At 45.0% G+C, this 22,626-nt stretch overlaps 1 long non-coding RNA gene across 1 annotated transcript; it reads right to left on the minus strand.

Annotated features, from left to right (window-relative positions):
• Positions 1-361: 361 nt before the first annotated feature.
• Positions 362-8,985, minus strand: LOC126523603 (uncharacterized). The gene is made up of 3 exons (XR_007597724.3): positions 8,407-8,985; positions 7,169-7,274; positions 362-944 (listed from the first exon to the last, which is right to left on the minus strand). It is a non-coding gene; the product is annotated as an uncharacterized lncRNA (long non-coding RNA).
• Between the last annotated feature and the right edge of the window lie 13,641 nt (positions 8,986-22,626).

Genomic DNA, 22,626 nt, shown 5'->3' on the forward strand with positions numbered 1-22,626 from the left:
TGTCGCAAACTAACACACATTTTGTTGCTAAAGGTCCATTACAGAGATACTAAAGAGAAACAATAAATGATTTTAGACTGATAAAACAATCTTTCAGAACTGTATTCATGAACATTGTGGCAATAAGCGGATTAATAGATGAGAAAATGAAGATTTAACTTTCAAGTTTTATGCAGTGCCCGCACATCAGTGTGGAGTCATACTTCAACTAAGTATATTCTTTGACACCTTTACAACAGAATTCATCAATATTGGCCAGTAGAACATTAGCTAGACCCGAACAGACACCGTCAAATTCCATATCACAGCGAGCTGGTGCAGGAATTATAAGGTGGTGGTGGCGACACCAGTTTTAGTTTTTGCAAGTTATCTGGCTTATCAAGCCAATTCTCTTAGAGGGAGTTGTTTTTTCGGTGTTGTAGAAAAATGATTTAATAACGCTCAAATAAATTTTCCCTTTCGTGTCCCTTTAAAGCAAGCACTGTGCTACATGGCTTGGGCAAGCTGCCAGCCACAGAACCCACGAGTGCTTTTGTTAGGCAAAATAATTTTTACAGAAACTTTCTTGAGGATATGCATCTGAAAATTTTTTTGCCTAGCAATAGTTCTAGTAAATATTGACTAAATCCAATGCTTTCACCTGCAGCTTTGTGTAGCTCAAATCCAGAAAGCAGTGCTCAATAAATGTCAAAACCCTGTGGGCGTTTTCGAGTAGATAACGTGGAAGACCCAGAACGAAGCGAAAAGGCAGGCCAGGCCTGCCAGCAGTGACGATGTCACAAACAATCGCTGCGCATCCATGTGTAGCGCCTCCCTTCAACCTCTTCTTTTGTAAAAGGAGCCTTAAGGAGGCCCCCCGCGAACTGAAAGCCTGAGTTGTTAGCATCCAGGCGCAGCCTCTTCAGCAGGCACTTTTCAACATATACACCGTCGCCGATGTCTACCTGTGAAACAATAGAACAAGCACAGATTAATTTTCTACACTTTTGATCAAGGAAAGGTTAGGAAATAGGGTAAGGTGTGCAAAAACGGAAGTAGCTGCTTCTTGTTGATATGGTTTAAAGAACAAAGTACCCTTACGTATACCATACGTGCGTTGTGCTGAGCTGTGTACTTTCACCTAAGACTAGAAAGTATTGGGAACTTCAATGCGAAAGAAAGACATTCATCTGCCTAGCTCTAAGCGAATGCGTTCCACCCCTTGGCACAGAATGAGATCTGGTGCTGTTCTAGCGATTAGCAGACATTGAAAGCTTCAAGCCTGATTTAGTATTAGGCCAAGGGTCAAGCTGTGCTCGATTATAGTCGGATACAACTTTAGAAAAACAGAGGCGTTTACTCCTCCGAGGCGGATGCACACGAGCATCCACTAATGGTTGCGCACTCTGAACTGATGTCACGCGCCGGACGGCCGGTGGCCCGCCGTCGGAGAAGATGGCCGCCCGGGCTTCGAACTAGGCCAAGTCGCGTCAGCTGTGTGCGTCAATGCCTCGTCACAGTGAATTCCCAAACAGTTTGTCATTGTCTATCATGCCGGAAATATTACTGCGAGCTTACGATGCGGCATCTGTGCTGCGTGCGTGTATTCTAAGCCGTGATCCGGCGAAGAAACATTGCAGCGAGCATTTGATGCTGCGCTATGCTTTGCCTGAAAACAGGATGTCTCGGTGACTGCTGCATACACACATCCTGCCTGTTTGTTCCATGTTTTTTATTTCGCTCCCGAGTGAAGTTAGGACAAGAAAAGTTTGCCAAAGTCTGGTGCCTGCTGTCAGCTGCGGGTGAGTTCGTGTACCGTGTCGCTGCATTTTCCGTCGGACGGGGTAAAGTGATGGAGCAAAACCATTCTGAGGAGAAATTAGAAAAGCGTGCGTGCGTGAAACAAACCTACGAGCGTCTCAACAGAAAATATTTGCAAAAGAAGCCTCCAATGCAAAGATTTGTCGCCGTCAACTTAGTGTGAATGATTGTTGTCAACAGTGAGATAGCCGAGCGTCTAACAGCGGTGTTCGAGCGTTGTGTATAGCACCGTCGATTGATTTCTTTCCACCAGTGCTCACCGCGCACGCAAGCTGTAGAATGCGTGCTGTGGCACAGTCACGCATAAGTTGTGTTGCCAGCGTTCCTGCTTCCATGCGTGTTTGCACTTACTCATATTTGTCCTTTTATTTTATATTAGCATTTGTTTTTGCTAGTTTTCTTTCAGCAAAGTCTTTACACATTTTCATTAGCCAATCTCATTCAAAGCACTAACTCCTGTACACTGCACAACTGGCCTCTTCCATCTCATTAAAACCTTTCTCGCTGGTGTACCTCGTCTTCTCAATCTGCCTACTCGCTGCGTTTTCTGTCCTTGTTTCTTGTGCTGTTGCTGCAATGTGACTAACCAACTTGCTCAAAACAAATTTTGATCGCCTATCAAAACAGAAAGGTTTAGAGATACATTTTCTTAAAAGCGTCATGTGGGTTGCACAGTAACTTTGCCTCTTACCTCTGTTCATGTTTATGCGTCAGTGCATGTGGCAGCTAGCCAGAAGTGCACATGAAAGGCTGCATATTGTGAAACACCTTGCTATGCTGTTGAATTTTTCATGCATGCAGTCTTAGTAAACAAACGGTTTCACTGCCTATCACATATGATGGTGAAAATTTTCAGCATGAATAACAATGTGCAGTGGGGTGTGATTTCTGTCTGACGCTTTCGCCGTTGCAAAGACATTATTCAGTGAATGGAGCCCAGCAAAGCAGTGCACTAAGAGCTTTTGCAACGTTCACCCTTTATTACTTCACAAATGACATTGTCTGAACCTGGCCGTTGATCGACATGCCGATGGCTTGTGAATTAAATAATTGCCTCAATAAAACACATTCAACTTCACTCAGCATTTTTTAGCACAATGCTAGCAGAGCTATTCAGGGTGAATAATTGTGCTTACATTGGTGTTACTTGCCCGGTCAGATAAACAAATACAACAATGGCTGCGGTATGACTGTGATTTGACATGCAGACTGCTAATGGTGCCTTTTGAGCGTGCCCTTGACTACTGCTATTAATAGCTACCCGCCTGGGTATATTGGGCCTAACTAAGCTAATGATGTTTGATAAGTGTTCTCTTATTCGCATTACTTGCCTGGGCCAGGTAACCAAAATAAACAATGCCACCACATGAATGTGTGTTTGCATACAAGCTGCCAACAGTGGCTGTCATTCTCCATTGATTGCTGCCATTTCACCAAAAGTGGCGACGGATTGACTGCGCTTTGACATGCAGACTGCTAATGGTGCCTTTTGAGCGTGCCCTTGACTACTGCTATTAATAGCTACCCGCCTGGGTATATTGGGCCTAACTAAGCTAATGTTTGATAATTGTTCTCTTATTCGCATTACTTGCCTGGGCCAGGTAACCAAAATAAACAATGCCACCACATGAATGTGTGTTTGCATGCAAGCTGCCAACAGTGGCTGTCATTCTCCATTGATTGCTGCCATTTCACCAAAAGTGGCGACGGATTGACTGCGCTTTGACGTGCAGACTGCTAATGGTGCCTTTCAAGCGTGCCCTTGACTACTGCTATTAATAGCTACCCGACTGAGTATATTGGGCCTAACTAAGCTAATGATGTTTGATAATTGTTGTCATATTCGCATTACTTGCCTAGGCCAGGTAACCAAAATAAACAATGCCACCACATGAATGTGTGTTTGCATGCAAGCTGCCAACAGTGGCTGTCATTCTCGCATTGATTGCTGCCGTTTCACCAACAGTGGTGACGGCTTGACTGGGCTTTGACGTGCAGACTGCTAAAGGTGCCTTTGAAGCGTGCCCCGATGACTGTTATTTCATCACAGGGCCCGTCATGCTCATAGGTGGCTGCCCAATAGAGTATTGGGCCTTCTGACATTGGCATTATTCATCTCAACGGTCTGGAAAAAACAGTAGGGGCAGCACAACTGCACGCAAAGCACAATGTGCTTTGGCGTGCAGGCTGCTAAGAGTGGCTGTCAATTTCATTCACGTTGACTACTGCTTTTTCGTGTGAAGCTGGACAGTGGATGCCCGAATGAGCATTTCGGACCCCACATAGTTATTCAGGATTAATAACTGCATTTGCATTCAGATTTTCCGGCATTTCAGCACGTTTCCATGCCAACGCTTATATTGAGCATGATCTGTGCAGGACGTTGCTTTTTCAGAATTGGGCTGCCATTAAAAGGAATATATCATCAAATGAACTGCTTATTTATTTGAGAGGCCACAGGAGAATGCTTGGCTGCTGTGCTTGACACACAGTACACCGCTTCAGTGATGGGAGATCCATTGTTGCGTTTGCCGAGGTATGTGTGGCTGGCAGGAGGTCTGGACCTCGCTTCACGCAGAGTCAGAGACGAGGAGAGTTTTCTCTGCGAATAATTCTTTATACAATGTTTACATGTTGTCGTCGTTATCAGGACAGAGACCAACAGAGCAGCTGCAAGCTGCTTAAATAACACCCCTCAGTCCAAAGATCCCCCAGACAGTCCCCAAGGACGAAACAAGGTCGAGAGAGAGAGGGTCCGGGCAGCCTCCGGTGTCCTAATGCCGCTCTCGGTGGCCGGCGCTTCCTTGAACCGCGCTGCGGCGTCGGGACGATTTGGCGGTCGGTCAGAATGGTGCGCCGGTCAAGTTTTATGGCCCGCATAGGACAAAGGGAACCAACTGCAAGGCACTGGGTCGAAACACAGCCCTCCTTTGGAAACTGTCCCCAACACAGCGGGAGTCGTTTGTGGTGCGGGCGCCGCCGGACAAACGAGGGGGAGGGGGGGTTGCATTGCTGCCGGGACGGGGAGGGGCCGAAAAGCAGTCCGTGATCCGGTGGCTGCTTCCGTCGTGGACGCCGTGCAGCCGCGAGAAAACCCGAGCCGTGCACGTAGTCGTGTCCGAAGCAGGCAGGCACCATGCAGGGATGAATGCTGCCTCCACGGTCGACAAACCATAGCACTGGCCTTCCGTCAGGCAAATCCCAGGGCACAAACATAACACCACATACGCTTCGAGAACTCGTTAGTGATCTTCTCGATCGTCGGTATCTCGTTGTGGTGAAAGAAATCGTGCACACGACCTCAGCGCACATGTGTCCTACTTCGTGCCGCTTCTTCTTTTCTCCACATTTTGTGGGCGTTTTCACGAGGGTGTCGACAGTTTGCCACCCGAAATATGCGAAGCTTTGACCTCCCTCCTCACCTTTAACCCGGTGCTTTCGCTGACACTGAGCATCTTGGGTTTGTAATGGTTGCGATAAATGCATTGTTTTATATAAGTACTTGTTCAGTAGCAACTGATTCATTTGAAGCTCGGAACAGGAGTAGTAAATTTGCCGTGTACATGTAAACAAGCACAAATGCCATGCAGAGTTGCTCTTTCTACTTTTGCCACTTGCAATGAAGCTAAAGAGCAGACGACGGGCAGCGTTGTGGAAGGCACGGGGTTATTTTTCTGTCGCGATCTGGCATGTGCTGTAGCACATGAGAGCTCTACTAATCCAGTCATCAAAGTCTTTATTTATACTGAGAATTGCGCGTTTCCGAAGCACGATTTTTTGAGCGGGATTATTTTAGTCGCGGAAGCAATCGGACGTCGCGCTTCAGTCATCTGGGCGGGGCCTCCCCTTTTTTCTAAAGTTGTATCCGACTATAGTGACGCACAAGTGCTCGAGAACTATTGAACAAGACGCAATTGTTTTCGATTTACTGACTGCACTTGGGTGTAAAGCTTTTGTCTGAGAAATGAATAAACCACATACACAAGCAGCATTTTCATAGTTAGCACAGTCTTTAATAGGTACTGATACCTTCAATTTAGAAAGCCCTGTATATTGGGCCTCATCAAACTAATTTCATAAAAGGTTTGGCAAGGTAGAAGCATAGAATTTTAGAGTCATTAGAAGACAGGTGAAATGAGTTATTTATTGCAATTATTACTCAAATTTAAAATTTAGACCACTCGTCCAGTTTGTACATGCCACATAAGCATGTAGATATCAAAAATGGGGATTAGAGAAAATCTTCCCTTGGAGGTTCATTATTGGAAGCAGTCATGCCCTCGAGGAGAAATAACTTTTTTCTGTAGGCAGAAATGAGGCTTGGGTATTTTATTGACACATATATATGCCCATGCATATATGTTATCTCTGCTGTAAACCTTTTTTTCATGTATATGCAAGGTGTGTAACATCTCATTGTGCACAAAATCAAATCCATAAGAACCCGACAAGAAGCTAAACAAACAAGAGAGCAATCCCAGTGACAAGCCATGCTAAACCAACGAGGTAGCCATCCCAGTAACAACCCGTATCAAAAATTTTACTGACATGAATTCTGACCTTTGAAACATAACATGTGTATATGAATACTATCTACATTAGGGCAATGGGCAACTTTAAACAATGGCTACGCCAACATCAGAACTACGTGGATGAGAAAAGAGTGGCATCAAATGCTTTGGCAGAGCATGCAGCAATGACTAAACACAATAGTGACTGGATAGTGTCTAGCATAATCGGCCAGGAAAGAAATTGGAAGCCATGCCTGTACCCGGATTCCCTGGAGATGCAATCAACAGGACACACGTTTATCTGAAACCAAGGAGCCCACGCCCATCTTATGCTAAAACTTACTTAATTAAATATGCACTTCCACTTTTTTTTAGCCTTATTGTGAACAAAGCTTCCATATGGAAGCCAAAATGTATTGCTTTTAATGTTGTATTTGGTTGGTCTATGTCTTTTTTTGTCATGTTTCATACCGACCACACAGGCTTCTATGAAACTCTTGATGATACAACTTTTGTGCGAAAGCATTGCTTAAGGCACTTTTGCCTAAACCATGTCTTTAGGCGGTACAACGCATTTTTCGAGACACGAAACCTCAATTCATGGTTCTTAAAAAGGCATTTTGGCTAGATTAATATAGTCTATATGGAGTATATAAGGCATAATTACTCAAGCGTCCAATTATATTTAACTCAGATGAGGCTACTTTAGGTAAATTCATTAAACTGAGGGCACTCCACCAAAACATAAAATTCATGATCAGCCACTAGAAATCCTGAAAATGGCAATACAGTAAAATGATTGCATATTACACAAATGTGTCCTACAACTCGAAAGGCAGCGCCAGTTTTGTACGCACCTTTGAGAAAGCACACAGATCACGTGCTTTATTGTCGTGCTGTCCAGCTTCCAGCAGTGCAGCAGGTTCCTGCTTGATGTAGGGATGCCTCCAGAATCCGCATAGCCTTCAAAAGTAAGAAATGTTTAATTTATTGTGTTGTGAACCTGGGAATTTGTGATTTACCAGTGTCATGTGGAATTGCAAAGAGAGCCTCACACAGCCAGCTGCATGAATTTGCGTCTGGTTGCACAAATGTCTCTTTGTTATATCTAAGGAGGTTACACTGATATTTTGTAGCAAGCGAAGTTTCAGGAAGGAACGAAATCAGCAACAACAGGCTACCAGGACAATCAAAAACAAAACTCAAATATGCAGTAAAACGTGGCGCATTGGATTAAACAAATATATTAAGCACATGAAAAGCATTCTGAAAGCTAGATCGCGATTTTGTAGCGATGCTATTCCTTTTCGTTATTCGTTAGTGGTTTGACCGTCGCCCCGGCCCGTGCTACGTACTGGAACAGCCGGCCGTTTGCGGTGGGCGACAAGAGTGGTATAGAATCGAGGGGTAAGTATCGCTACAAAATCGCAGTCCTTACTTTATTACGCACTGCCGTATAACCTACGATTGCAAGAGCTGGCATCCCGTTCGTAAGAATTGGTTGGTCTATGTCTTTCTTAAAGGCCGGTCTCTGAAATGTCTCGATTAAAAATAAACTTCGTTACTGTAATATCGGCCTATGTCGGGTCTGCAACATAGAAGACAAATACGCGAAGACACTCAAGAACATAAACAATACACAGGTTCTCGCGACGTGGTCATCCAAACCAAACTGTATACATAGAAAAATCTTCATACAAGCTTCTATCTGCTTAAGCGTCAAACATAGGAATCGTGTGCCAACGCGCGAAGCCCATGATACATCGACGGATACATTACACATGTACTGTACTTGCGGGAATGAATATATAACGAATAACTTCTTGCCAGAAAACTACCGAACGAACAGCAACTTTCAGTGTTTTCATAATTGTGTGCCCATTCAGGCATAGCAATCAAGGCGGGTAGCATATATTTTACAGCAGAATGCAAGTACGCTGTAACATCAGAGGAAGGCTTCGTGAAATTGTTTGCTAAATGTGCACAGCAAGACGGCCAACCTACGATCAGAAAGCGCGTTGCTCTAGCTAGTTACACAACGTTCATTACGTAAATCATAAGTTCAAGAATGCGCGCAAGGGCCAAACTTGCTTACCTTTCAAAAAGACTTGGCCAACGCTCCTTCGTCTCAAAGGTACCGAGGCACCGACGTTTTTCTGGCGCAAGCACTGTAGAACTTCCGATGAACTTCAGCTCCACAAAAGCACAACCTTCAACAGTCTTCCATACACTACGATTCGAAGCTCCAGTACCAGACTTTTCACGAGAGCGCGGGCAGGCAGCTCGGCAGAACAAAGGCAGCTCGGACGGGCGCTGTAGTAAGACACTGTCGACACTGGTAGATCGCACGAAACACACGGCGAACTAACGGCGTTACACAAGTCCGGAGGGTTTGCGATGGTTACTGCACACGACAAGGAGCAGATTTTGTCTAGGCACTTCTAAAATATAACTCAAATACCGCCTTACTGCAAGGTGCATTCACTACAACCAACGTGGTATATCGACCAAACAAATACTGCAGTGGCGCCACTCTACGGTTTTTAGAAAAATGTATCGTAAATGAGAAAATTACGTGTTTTTTCCTAACAACAATCGGTAGGGACACTTTAACAAATTTCTTGGGTCAAAAAGTGTTAACTTTGTATAAATATGCACTTTTTTATACGAAGTTTAAGAAAATGTACTGTATATATTTAAAAAAAAATGAAGCGGATGTCGCCTTCAAGATTCGCAACCGCTTCAGTGGCATGCAGTTTACAAAAGCACGGCCTTCGAAATCGGACTTTGTCGCTCAAACGAAGCCGCAGCTGGGAGGAGGGCAGGCATTTAGGCCCCAATTGTTGGGTTTACAGTGCCTAGGTAGGCTTCCTTATTTATAAAGAATATACAGGGACTTACGCCGAACCATGAGCGAGCTTTAAGCAGGGGACACACGGTACGATTTGGCGTCCGATCCAACGTGCGTGTATCCGAACGGTCGAGCGGCGCGTAAGCTCCGCCCAGGTCCAGCCCCCTCCCCCCCCCCCCCCCCCGCTTGAGTACATATTCACGGCGAGAAACGCAATATAAACAACTCTGCACAACACTGCTTCGCTTTACGTGAACACTGTCAATAAAATTATGCCCCTGCAAATGACAGAACACTTCACGACGGCGCGTTGTCCACTGACGGCTCCGGTGACAGCCAGCGATACGGCCGGCAGGCATAGCTAGGCGGACGCTGCGGCCGACGGCGCTTGATTCAGCCCGAGCTCGATGAAGAGGGCTTATTTTTGCCAAAACAATTAACGCTGTGCACTTAGGTAGCCCGTAATTAAATACAATTGGTTTACTCGACGCAGTCGTTGCGAAGGGCAAACGTGCAAGCGAAGCGAGCAGCCTCGCTCAGACGGTCGGTGTGTGCTGTTTGCCCACGGAAAGGCCCTCGCGTCGCGGCTCCCGATTTCGACGGTAGCTTAGTGCTAGTGTACTAGGCGCTGTTTTGCATAATAAGCACACATTCGAGATAACTTTATTGAACTGGTAACTATTTCGTGTCGGCAACAAACTGCAGCAGGCAAGGAAAAAAAAAGACGGCGAGAAACCGGCCTGCCAGCGCCGCCTCCGTGGAGGGAACGTCAGAGAACGTCACATTTAGCTGCGGCCAAACGACGGTGCGGTCAGTGCGGTTGTCGGACACATCAGACGATGAAAATTTGCCCGGTTTGTCGCACGCCGGACGTCCGATCCGGCGGTTCGGCACGGCAAAACACCTCGATTCCGGCTGCCGTTCAGGCGCGTCGGACGCCGGATCGGACACCGAATCGGGCCGTGTGTCTCCCGCTTTAGCTGGCGAACACGAGCCCATCAGCGCGCCGTCCGTGCAGCTCCGTCTGCTTGCAATAGTGGATGGCCTACGGGCTTCTTTGACGCCTACTGAGCACAAATTCATGATCACCGCTCGTATACACGCTTCCTACAGCGTTAGCTGTCGTGTTTACGAGATTATATGCCCTCATCTTGAATTGGTGAGACCGCTCGACATGATCGCATCTATTTCTAGTGCGTGAGGCTTTCCATTGACTGTCACTACAACTTACCAACGTTTTGTTTATTTTGTGCTACAGTGGGTCGTGACGATTCCGTTCACAGCTTCAAAGTGGACAAGAGACAGTCGTTTTCTAGCTCGTAGAAGCATGAAAAAGTGGGCTTGTGCTTGGCAATGAACTTTGACCGACACGCTTGCTTCCGGCCGGAGCAGCAGACGCGACAACTCGCCGTTTGTAGGCTGCCGGCCGATGGCGGTATCCCTCGCGAACGGCAAGATATTTACCTGCCGTAGAGAGGATCGGTCGAGGAACGATTCTTGAGGCGATTTTTGTCGCTGAATGCGAGCATGGCCACGCCGGTTCGCCGTGCAGAGCGGAATCGGAACATTATTTTTCGATGAGTTCGCACTGACGCAATGCAGTCGATTGGCTCGTCGGTCGTGCAACGGGCGGCGCGCCGGCAGGAAGCCGCGTCCACTTGAGGCACCTCTTACGCGACGTACATACGTTCCAAGTTTCCAACGTTCTGCCGTTCCGCTGGTGGATGCACCGCCACGGCATCGATCTTTGCTATTTCTGCCGCGGCCGTGCCTGTCGCCGAGCATAGGCTTAACTGGATTGGGCGGAGCTTGCAATGATCGAGACCTTAGGGAGTAAAGTGGTAGTATTTAATCACGTGATCTTCAGGTTGGTTCCAGATCACGTGGTTTTAAACTCTCAATAGATGGTTTTTGGTCACGTGATCTAAAACTCCGTACGTCGTAAAGCCGGCTCATGACATCCTTTTACTACGTTTCTCAGAGATGGTAGTAAAACGATGTAATGTAACGCATTTTACTGCCTCATGCCAGAGTAATTTTCTGGTGCAAGGTAGTCTTCAAAGCTCATGAGCCGCAAAAACCCCAATGTCGGCTAACTTTTGTTTACAGTGTAGACAATAATTATTGCATAATATTACTGAGGACTATGCATTTGCAATCAAAACCGTTCATAAATTTCAGCTAGAGAGCTAGGAACAACCAGAGAAGACCAATAAGACTTGTCTTATTGAGATGTGCAACTTGCGATGATCAGCAATAGACACACGCGCTTGTCTACTCGAGTCGCCTACTTTCGAACGATGAGGTTCAGAAGGCATTGCTCTGGAGGTAAAACGGCACGCAGTGAAATAATGGTCTACTAGGCCTCGCGCGATAACGCACAAAGTCGGAGCTGAATCGCGCGCCTGGTATACCGAGCTTGCGACCTCGAACTAAACACCACAGCGCCCCAGCTACCACGGCGGGTGATAGTAAATAAGTGACGAAGCAAAAGTACAAAGCAAGAAAAGCAAAAGGAAAGAGTACAGCACCTGCCTATCGCGGTCATAGTTAAGAAGAATGGGGAAATTTACAGAAATTATATGTTTAGTTAGGCTCCTCCTTGATACTTCAAAAAGGACCAGTGTTCTGGTGAAATACGTGTGTTTCATTTACTTTCTTTAGAAATTCTGTGTAACTTAAAGCGATGAATACCTTTTTTTTTCTTTTTTCTTTTTGCTGCTGCAGCAACAAGGGTATACTACAGTCGGGAAGCTATCGTTTTAGAAAAGCGAGATCGCCTGTTGGCGAATCACTCAACGACTCGAAGTGCGAAATTAGAAGAAAACAAAACGGAGGAGCAAGTATGCATACAAGAGAAAGTTAAGGACACTTGTATTTGAAGCACGTCTACGAACACAACGCGACTGAGCATTCTGGCGACCTGCGCGCACGCGTGCATAGTGGCATTTCTTGGGACTCGTGCATCTCGATCCAAGTCGGTTGAACTGCGAAGAAAAGTGTCGTTACTATATTTTTTCGAACAGTGCAGCATCCGCATTCGCGGGGTCACCCCGACTGACAGACGGCTTTCTCGTTTCAGCCGACACGATCTCAAAGATGGGCGACGCGAAGGACGCCTGCAAGAGTTTCAGCGCTCACGTATGCAAGGCCAAGGCCAACTACGCCTTCGAAGCACTCAGCAAGATGGCCAAGGACATCGAAGGGGTCGAAAGTACGTGACCTGTAACCAGAGAGGATTTGCATTTCCCAAGAGATGTTCCAGCTTGTTCGCAAACGTCTTGCCGTTTACGGGTTAACTGAGTGACCGCAGTCGGGGGTCGTGGCGACCTCTTGCAGCGCTTGTGTGCTGCTACAATGCATTTCAATCCTGCGTGTGTGCGTGCATGCGTGTTTGTGTGTGTGCGTGTGTGTGTGTGTGTGTTAAGAACGGCCAGCTGCAGTGCAAGTTTTGCCGCCCAGTTGCGACTGTGGCGGCAACATTCCGGGAGCGTCGTCGACTGTGTGTGAACAACAATACGTGCGTCCTTGACTCTCCGTCGCTGGAGCCGAGTTTGACGAAGTCGCCATTGTAACTAAACGGGCTCGGCGGACCAACTATTGTTACTGAGCCGCGGGAATGTCTACTGACACCCCTTCCCACGCGCCGACCAAGACGCCAGACAATGGACGGCCGGCGGGCGCGCTGCAGTTCGGGGAATAAATGCCCCTACGGTGCTTCGTCTCCCCTACGGTGCCTGGTCAACTCGCCTACGGTGCTTGGACGGCCGCTTCCGTCACCTGGGTATCGGGGGAGGACCGAGTGTTTAAAACCGATGTTGTGCGGCTGCTCAGGACACTCTCTCTCAAGCAGTCATGTTAGACTGATGTACTTTCTCAAACAGTCAGGTTAGACTGATGTACTTTCTCATACAGTCATGTTAGACTGATATAAATACTGTAAATAAACCCATATTCCTCGTTTTCGATGAGAAGCTGTCCTTCCCTTCATCAACGTCCTCAGCGTGGATAAGTTGGACGACGGCATGGGCCAGCTACCTTCTAATTCTTGCCCAACTCCAATCTAGACAACGGATCACGAGCGATGGGATTGAACCCCCAATCATAACAGTGTGTGTGTGTGTGTGTGTGTGTGTGTGTGTGTGTGCGTGTGTGCGTGTGTGCGCGTGCGCGTGCGTGTGCGTATGTGTGTGAAAGCACTGTGCGTCTCCGATTGGGCCGCTACCACTGCTTTAAACCAGCAATACGGCATACAGCGGTATAGGGTAAAAGCCGCATTTCGGCCACGCCTCGCCACCGCGCCCGCTTGGGCGCTGTCAGAGGACCGCGAGCGCGACGTAAGCCTTACTATTGCTGCAAATGCATCGCCCTTCGGCCGCAATTTCTCTTCATCGATCATTAATATTATACCTATGAGCGGAGCCGTCTTAGCGGATTTTATGGGAATTTGCTTCCGGGTGCTGCTTCTGTCCTGCCGAATCGCTCGCGACAACAGCCTGACGCCTCGACCGTTAGGCCAACTCAGGCTTCTCGCGTGTCGCCGTCCAGCGCTCATTAACATGTTTTAACGGGATCGGCGCGTCCGTCTCGTGGAACGTCGCGCTCGCTCGGCGGTTTACATTTCTTGGAACGCGCAAGGACGAAACGGGCTGATTGAGAACAGTCGCGCCGCTGTCTTTCGTGCCTCACGTCGTTCCTTCGACAGGCGTGAAACCTCGTGAGTGCGTCGACGTCTCGGAGTGTGCACAGTCTCGTGAACAGCTGTCGGCGTTTCGCCCTGGCTTGTGAAACGGCGCAGTTTTGTGCGTGAGCGGTGCACGACATTCCACAGTTGTGACCTGTGCTCGGCGCAAACAAGAACGTAGCGTGATATATTGAACGCTGCACGCCAACGGACTACGTATAAACATACTAGCACGCGTTGCATTTTCTTTCTTGGCATTTGATTAAGCGCTTCACGAAAACTTCACGAATATTTCAACATGTGCCTTGAAGCTGCATAATTTGTTTTTTTTTTCTCACTTATACTCTCGTGCAGTCAGTCCAGACACTCCGGGCTTGGGAACGGCCAATTTTGCGAAGCAGTTCGTGACCTCTTGCATAGGTGAGTATGCGCTTCGGAACGAATACATGCAGTAGCGTTGAGAACAGTTGAAATAATTTAAAAGATGGCAACCAAAAGGCGTTCTGTCAGTGGAAATGTTTCTTTAAAAGGACACTAATTCAAACGACTAAAGGAATTTAGATTGCTTAGGTATTCTTTCAAGAACCTATTTTGTTCACTTTTGCAGTAAGAGGTTGATTATTAGAGGAATACATGAAGGCAAAGAAAAAAAAATTGTTCGAACATCGCTACAAAGCTTGGCAGTCGGCATGTCAGAGTGACGTCTTGGATAATAAGCCCAAGTTCAAATGCGCACAGAAAAGAGCTGATAACCTATGACACTTGTTAGGCGTGCTTACATGGGAGTACAATGCATAGGCAGTCACTCCGCAGTCTCAAATACACGTTGGGAGCGTATATGGCAGACCCCTCCCCCTAGAGAAAGAACTTGGACTATCTTCAAAGAGAAAAAAAAAAAAACTCAGGAGCATATGGACTTCGTTCCCTTCAAACTATTTTCCAACGGTGTCAATATACTTGAACTTTTTCTCCTAGTGGTCGAAGCAACGCACGCCGGGGCTCCTCTGACTTCATTCCGAAGTCATTTTCAGCTATGCTATTCTAATCTATTTTTAAATGTATTTTTATTCTTTTGAAAATAAACAAAAGAGAATAGTCGGACAGGGCTTGGTACGATAAATAGGGTGCGTGGAAAAAGCCGGCCAATCGCCTTCGAGTGACTTTCGATCTCATTTTTCATATCATGGCGCAAAATCAAACAAGTTTGCTTTGTTTTTTTTTTTTTCCTTGGTGAAGTAGGCGGGAAACAAACATCGTGGTTACGCGTCTCATGCCTATTTCGACACTCAAAATTGAAAATATACTCTCAAGAGCTTGAACTCATACCAGCAGCTTTTGAAATATTCTCAGCTGTGGAGCAACAGCTATCCTTGATTTTTTTACTTCGTTATTCTGATAATCTCGTAAGTAGTACGTAAGAACTATACTGGTTGAAGGCCGGCCGAAATACCGCTGAGTAGACCATATATAAGTATGATGGCTTCGTGCAAACAAGGACTGAAGGGAACAAGGGGGGTGCACCCCTTGTTCGCTTCCGTCCTTGTTTGCGCCAAGCGATCATATTTCATCATCATCATCATAAGCAGCAGCAGCCTGGCTATGCCCACTGCAGGGCAAAGGCCTCTCCCATACTTCTCCAACTACCCCGGCCATGTGCTAATTGTGGTCATGTAAACTTCTTAATCTCATCCAATCAATTAACTATCTGCCGCCCCCTGCTACGCTTCCCTTCTATTGGAATCCAATCCGTAACTCTCAATGACCATCGGTTATCTTCCCTCCTCATTACATGTCCTATCCATGCCCATTTCTTTTTCTTGATTTCAACTAAGATGTCATTAACTCGCGTTTGCTCCCTCACCCAATCTGCTATCTTCTTACCCCCTTAACGTTACACCCATCATTCTTCTTTCCATAGCTCGTTGCGTCTTCCTCAATTTAAGTAGAGCCCTTTCGTAAGCCTCCAGGTTTCTGCCCGGTAGGTGAGTACTGGTAAGACACAGCTGTTATACACTTTTCCCTTGAGGGTTAATGACAACCTGGTATTTATGATCTGAGAACGCCTGTCAAACGCACCTCAGCCCATTCTTATTCATTTGATTATTTTTTTTATTTACATAATACTGCAGACCTCATGTGGTCCAAGCAGGGAGGGCAGATAACAAAGTATATTTACAAACGCCATAAAGTTATTACATAGACAAAAGGTTTGACAGATGACAAAAATGAGCGAAACAAGTCAAAGGAAATAGATTGCACATCAATCTGCACATCAAAATTCATTGCTAAGATTTCTTTCAAAACTGTCACTTGAGACAATCTATTCAGGCAGTGCATTCCAATCGTTTATTGTGCGCGGAAAGTATGAGTATTTAAACAAGTTTGTTTTCGCAAAATATGGCGTTAGGGCATGCGTATGTTGGTGACGGGTTTTTCGTGTACTTGAAGGTGTAACATAAGGTGAAGAAATTCCAAACTTTCCCTGGATGAGTGAATGAAGAAACGTCAATCGAGCAATTTTCCGTCTTTTATGAAGATGTTTAATTTCGTTGGGGGCCATTAAAGCAGATGGGGAATCAGTTCTCTTGAATTTATTGTAAATGAAGCGCACAGCCCGTCCTTGCACGTTTTCTATTTTTGCTATATCTTTTTTGGTGTACGGGTCCCACACTATAGCCACATACTCAAGTTTGGGCCGAATAAGAGAGTTATAGGCTAATAGCTTAACGTGACTGGGTGCTCCTTTGAGCTTGTGTTTCAAAAATCCAATTTTTTTTAACGCACATGAACAGATGCAATCAACATGGTCTCTCCAGTTAAGCTGTGAACTTATTAAAACGCCTAAATATTTGTATTTTTCGACTTCCGAGATTGTAGTGCCGTAAGCAGAGTAACTAAAGTGGATAGGACGTTTCTTTCTTGTCATGCGCCAAAGCACAGTCTTACCAGAATTGAAGACCATCCATGATCTTTCGCACCAGGCCACAATTTCGCGGAAAGGATCATTCAGTAATATTTGGTCAGCCACAGAACTTATTGGGGTGTACAGCATGCAGTCATCGGCAAATAAACCAATTTTAACATTTCTATCATTTCTATCAATGGAACACACAATGTCGTTTATATAAACCAAACATAACAGTTGACCTAGTACACTTCCTTGGGGCACGCCAGATGTCACTGGAAGTAACGTGGAAGAGATGCCACCAATATGCAAAACTGTGTGCAATTTTGTAGGTAGGAAGCAATCTAGTTTACTAAGGTCCAGGCCAGGCCTATTAATTTCAGTTTTTCAAGAAGTTTATTATGGGGAACTTTATCAAACGCTTTGCTGAAGTCTAAAAAAGTTATGTCCAGTTGTCCAGATTTGTCTAATACGGAACTAAAGTTATGGATAGCAGTAACCAACTGCATGATAGTTGAAAAACCTTTTCTGAAGCCGTGTTGAAATGGAGACAAGCATCCTTTAGAGTTTAATATTTCAAGTATGTGGTTAGCGATAATGTGTTCGATTAGTTTGCAACAGGTACTCGTCAAAGAAATCGGACAGTGATTGCTTGAACACGCGCGGTCCCATTTTTTATGCACAGACACAACTCTGTCTGTTAGCCAGTCGGGGGGCAATGAAAAAGACGATAAGAATAAACAGAAATTTTTTGTTAAGAAATGAGCTAATGATTCAGCATAACGGCGTTAGAAGGCGTTTGGTATGTCATCTTGACCATGCGAACTTTTGGTATCTAACCGGAGTAGGGATTCAACAACGCCTTCGTAGGATACAGTGATTGATTCTTCAGGTGGAAGGTCAAACACATGTTCATTGGCGCTTTCTTCAGAAAATACAGAATGAAACTAGGCATTGAAATGCGTAGCAATTGATTGAGGACACGTAATCACGTTGTTATGCACAGTGATTTGATTTATTTGCTTGTGGGAAGTTCGAAGGTGATCCCAAAATTTATGGGGATCATTTCGTATAAATTGTGGAAGACTCTCTGTAAAGTAATGCTTTTTTTTCTGATTTAATGCTAGAAGAAAGCTCTTCTGCTAAAATAGCTGACTAGAACTGGCGTTCTTAGCTTTTTTCAGCCGTTTAAGCCTTCGTTATTGGTGAATAATGTGCCGATTTATCCAGGGATTTGCTTTCTTTAAGTGCTTCTTCTTATAGGGTATGAAGCTATTGATACAATATTTACAGTGTTCCTTGAACGTGTTCCATTACTGTGTGACACGGGTTTCCTCACAGCTTCCATAAGCCAATTCCAAGTATTCAATGGTGGATTCATCCAGTGCTTTTGAATAATCTTTTACGTTCTTATGCTTTGCTTTTTCTTTACGTCCGTGGACTACAGGTAAAGATACGACTACTAACTTGTGATCAGATATCCCGTCTTGTACAGATACTGTGTAATCACAAAAAGAGCGTTTTATGAATACTAAATCTAAGATTGACTCAGTAGAACCATGTATTCTAGTTGGTTCGGTGACTATTTGCTGAAGGTTGTGGGACAACATTATATCATAGATAGCGTCAGCATTTTCAGAACATCCAAGGTTTTCGTCAGACCAGTTTATGGTTGGCAGATTGAAATCCCGTGCAAGTATGAATTTTTTATTTCCGTAGTTGAACAAGAAATCCTGCAGCTTATGCAGATAGTCCAGATCTGAATTAGGGGGCCTATACAGTGCACCTAAGATGAAAATGTAGCCAAGATACGTGATTTTCAGAGCATGGCTTTCATGGTTTTCTGGTGAACTTAGAACTATAGCGGAAACATTCAGTTTTAGTAAAATGGCTACGCCACCTCCTCGTGTCCCCCTATCACGCCTAAATACAATGAATGGTGGAGGAAAGATGCAGTCATTAGTGATATTACAGTGAAGCCAAGTCACGGTTATAACAACTATATCAGGGCTGTGAGTAAACAGAGCGATCTCAAGGGCAGTTGCCTTGTTCACTATGTTTTAGGCATTTATGTTTAATATAACAAGGACACGAAGAGCTGGGTTATCTAAGGTGGTCTGTCAGTCAGAGTTACTAGAAGAGAGAGGAGAAAGGCTAATCCGTTGTTCAGTTGAATCGTTCCTAGCGTACATGCTGTTGCCGATTTTGAGCTTGTCATGAACGAGATAAGCCTTCTTTCCATCCTTCTTTTCGGTTTTGCAAGATTCCCAGAGCAATTTTCGTTTTCTTGGTGTCTCCTTAGAATAATTATTTTGTATGGAAAAAGCCGAACCTTTAGGTTAATAACATTTGCATACAGGGCCTTTTTTTCATTAAAATCTTGGAAGAATGCGATTACAGGTCAGTTTGAGTTATTTGCTTTTCCTATTCTATGTATACGGGCGATGGATGACCAAGGTGTTTTTCAAAGACTTCAGAAATCACCTTATTATTCAGTTCCTCTTCAGTTTCAGAGGTATCTTCCATTATGCCATGTATAATCAAATTCGAGCGACGACTGCGATCCTCCAGGTCAGTGAGCTTTTGATGTTGCTTGGAAAATGACTGCTTTATCGAATTCATATGCTGTTCGATTGGAGCAAGTGCTTCAATACCGGCGTTGAAGTCGCCAAACAGATGTTCTATGCGATCTAGTCTAGTTGCTAAGGAGCTGAGAGATATATGTAGCTTACTTTGGAAAGCTTTCAGTTCCGAAATTTCCTACTGTATGATGCTTTGGGATTTCATGATTTTATCAAACATTTCCTGAACAGGGGGGCCAGGGTTGCTTTCTACATCACCGAATAAGAGCAGTTTGCACACAATTAAGCATTCATATGCAAAGCACATCAAACGCCGTGGGCACGGCAGGACCAGCAACACACGGTTATCGCTTCTGCCTGACGAGTAGCAACCAACCTGAATAAGCAGAAGGGGAGGCATGCTTAGAGCCAGTTTGCCGTGTGGTCCGCCGTGCCCAGTGAATTCGAAGAGCTGGGGATCTGCTCTTACACCGGTTGTAGAGGATGACGTCACTCACCAACCGAAGTGGCCGGCAGGGGGACGGATGAGCCTTGCTGTGTCATGGACAGGGGGATCGGTGAAAGTTGTATCAGTTGATCCTGGCAAGCAGGTGTGGCTGTAGCACGTGTCGTTTTCATCGGCGAAGCCAAGCAGCAGAACCTGGATAAGCAGAAGGGGAGGCATGCTTAGAGCCAGTTTTTCGTGTGGTCCGGCGTGCCCAGTCTCATGTTCTCATGTCCGCCTTGCCCAGTCTCATGGTGTGGTCCGCCGTCAGTCTCATGATCCGGATCCGCGGTCACTACCTGCCCTAAGTAGATGTATTCCGTTATCACTTCCAGTGCCTCGCTGCCTATCGTAAACTGCTGTTCTCTACCCCAAGATTGTTAAACATTAATTTAGTTTTCTGTAGATTAATTTTTAGACCCACCCTTCTGATTTGCCTGTCCAGGTCAATGAGCATGCATTGCAATTGGTCCCCTCAGCTACTACGCAAGACAATATCATCAGCGAATCGCAAGTTACTAAGGTATTCTCCATTAACTCTTATTCTCAGTTCTTCTCAATCCAGGTCTCTAAACACCTACTGTAAACACGCTGTGAACAGCATTTGAGAGATCGTATCTCGCTACCTGACGCCTTTCTTTATTGGGATTTTGTTGCTTTCTTTATGGAGGACTACGGTGGCTGTGGAGCCACTATAGAAATATTTCAGTATTTTTACATACGGCTCGTCTACACCCTGGTTCCGTAATGCCTGCATGACTGCAGAGGGTTCGACTGAATCAAACGCTTTCTCGTAATCAGTGAAAGCTATATATAAGGGTTGGTTATATTGCGCACATTTCTCTATCACCTGATTGATAGTGTAAATACGGTCTATTGTTGAGTAGCTTTTACAAATCCTGCCTGGTCCTTTGGTTGACAGATTATGGACAGTTGAAGATCATGGTCTACTCAGATATGAACCGACTAGCCCAGCAACATGTGTACTTTCAGCCGAAATAAGAACGGTATTTAGCGGACATTTTTGCCCTCGTAGCTGCCCAAATCACTCAAACACTCGTGCAGGGCTCAGTACCTCATCCATGAAGCTTAACGCATTTCAATTTTTTATGCAGTGGTTCTTAATGTGATTAGTGTTCGTTTGGTCCTTCAGGCAATTTTAGGTGACTGTCTGTCCGCCTCATAGGCGTCGGCTCCCCTGTGCTCTGGGGCCCGAGTCCCCTATGGAGTTTTCTAGTGGGGGTAGAGCCCTTCCGGCGATGCGGAAACTTACCCCCCCCTCCACTCCCCCTTCCTTAAAGTGTCATTACCAGAGTGTTCTGTTACCCACATCATTCGAGTTTTCCTTTGAGTTGTCTCTACCTTTTCACTAAAACTTTTATTGCGCCAAAATATTACTGCATCATTGTTGGCGTGGACGTGCACGGCTGTTAATTCATGTTTTCGCTTTAATTCTGCAAGTCCTGAGAGCAGGATAATAAGCGAATTAAAGCCCCAGCAGCGGCTACCTCAATCACATCTTTTCAGTTCAACATTTTTTTTTATTAATTTCCGGTGTGAACACCATGCACAGACGCAATATATGTAAATATACGTGTGCACAGGGCAAATCTTATATTTTCTTTAAAGAGAAGGAGCTAGCCAACTAACAATTATTTCCTAATAATGTGGATAGCCTAGGCCTACAGAATGAATATGTCGCTCTATGTTCACCTCGCTTCAAATTGTTTTGCGTGCTGTGTTGACCCAGAAAAAAAAGCCTGCAGACTTCAGTGACCCCTGCGGCAGTGTCATTCATCAACGGCGTGTGAATTACACGTGGATGATATGTCTCAGTATTGCTTCTCTTTCCAGAATGCAATGCTAAGGACTCATGAAAAAACAAAAGCTTTTAATAATTTGCAACATATATTAGGAATGAAAACATCGCCACTTGCATGCAGATGTCATAAATATGTATAATTCAGTCAGTAATCGAAATGAGGCCTAGCCGGATTCACTCAGAATCAGAATCAGTAACAGTCATGCTCAGTAGCGCTTATACTTGGACTCGTAGTAAAAATTAAAAAATAAAAGAAGAAAGAGAAAAAGCCTTCGAAAGTGCATGTCCAGCGACGCTCTTGAAAACCACTACAACGGCTGAGAATGGTATTGCCTCGAACTTTGCAGATGTTTAAGCAATCTATTTCAAAACGACTGTTTGTAATACATGCATCCTAATAGCATGGTAAACGGCACAAACCACAGTATAGATTTTAAAATATAATTTCTTAATTCCTTTTTTTCCTCGAAGGAACGTATCTGAAAATTTTTATGTAGGCTAAGAGCTCCAACTTTTTCTAGCTTTATATGCACTAGGCTTTGTTCTGAACCAAAATAATATTTCTAGCTTTCACCATTGTATAGTAAAAAAAGGAAATTTAGATGCCAAAGACTCAAAGTTTAAGTCATTTACTTATACACTGCTGTTAATAAAAACAAAGTTCTGGTGACAAAAACATCCATTAGGTGCTGTAGCCGTCACAAGCGTTCAGAAATAACAAAGAAAGATCTATTTGGAAAGTGCAGCAGCTGCAGAGAAAACGTCGCGTTTGTAAGCAAAAGTGGAGTCTTCAGAAAATGTGATTTAAAACTTCAATTTCCGACAAGTTTGTCTAAAACAGTCCAGTTGCGTAGTTTTACCGATCATTTTCTTTGGATTGCCTTATACTACCCTTTCTTTCGCTCAAAATTTCCCCTTTCTTGCTTTTGGCAGAGGTCTTGCAGTCTGCTAATCATATACAAGCGCAGTGCGTCCTGCTCAATACAG

Source organism: Dermacentor andersoni, chromosome 6 (genome assembly GCF_023375885.2).
Source record: "Dermacentor andersoni chromosome 6, qqDerAnde1_hic_scaffold, whole genome shotgun sequence".
Lineage (NCBI taxonomy): Eukaryota > Metazoa > Arthropoda > Arachnida > Ixodida > Ixodidae > Dermacentor > Dermacentor andersoni.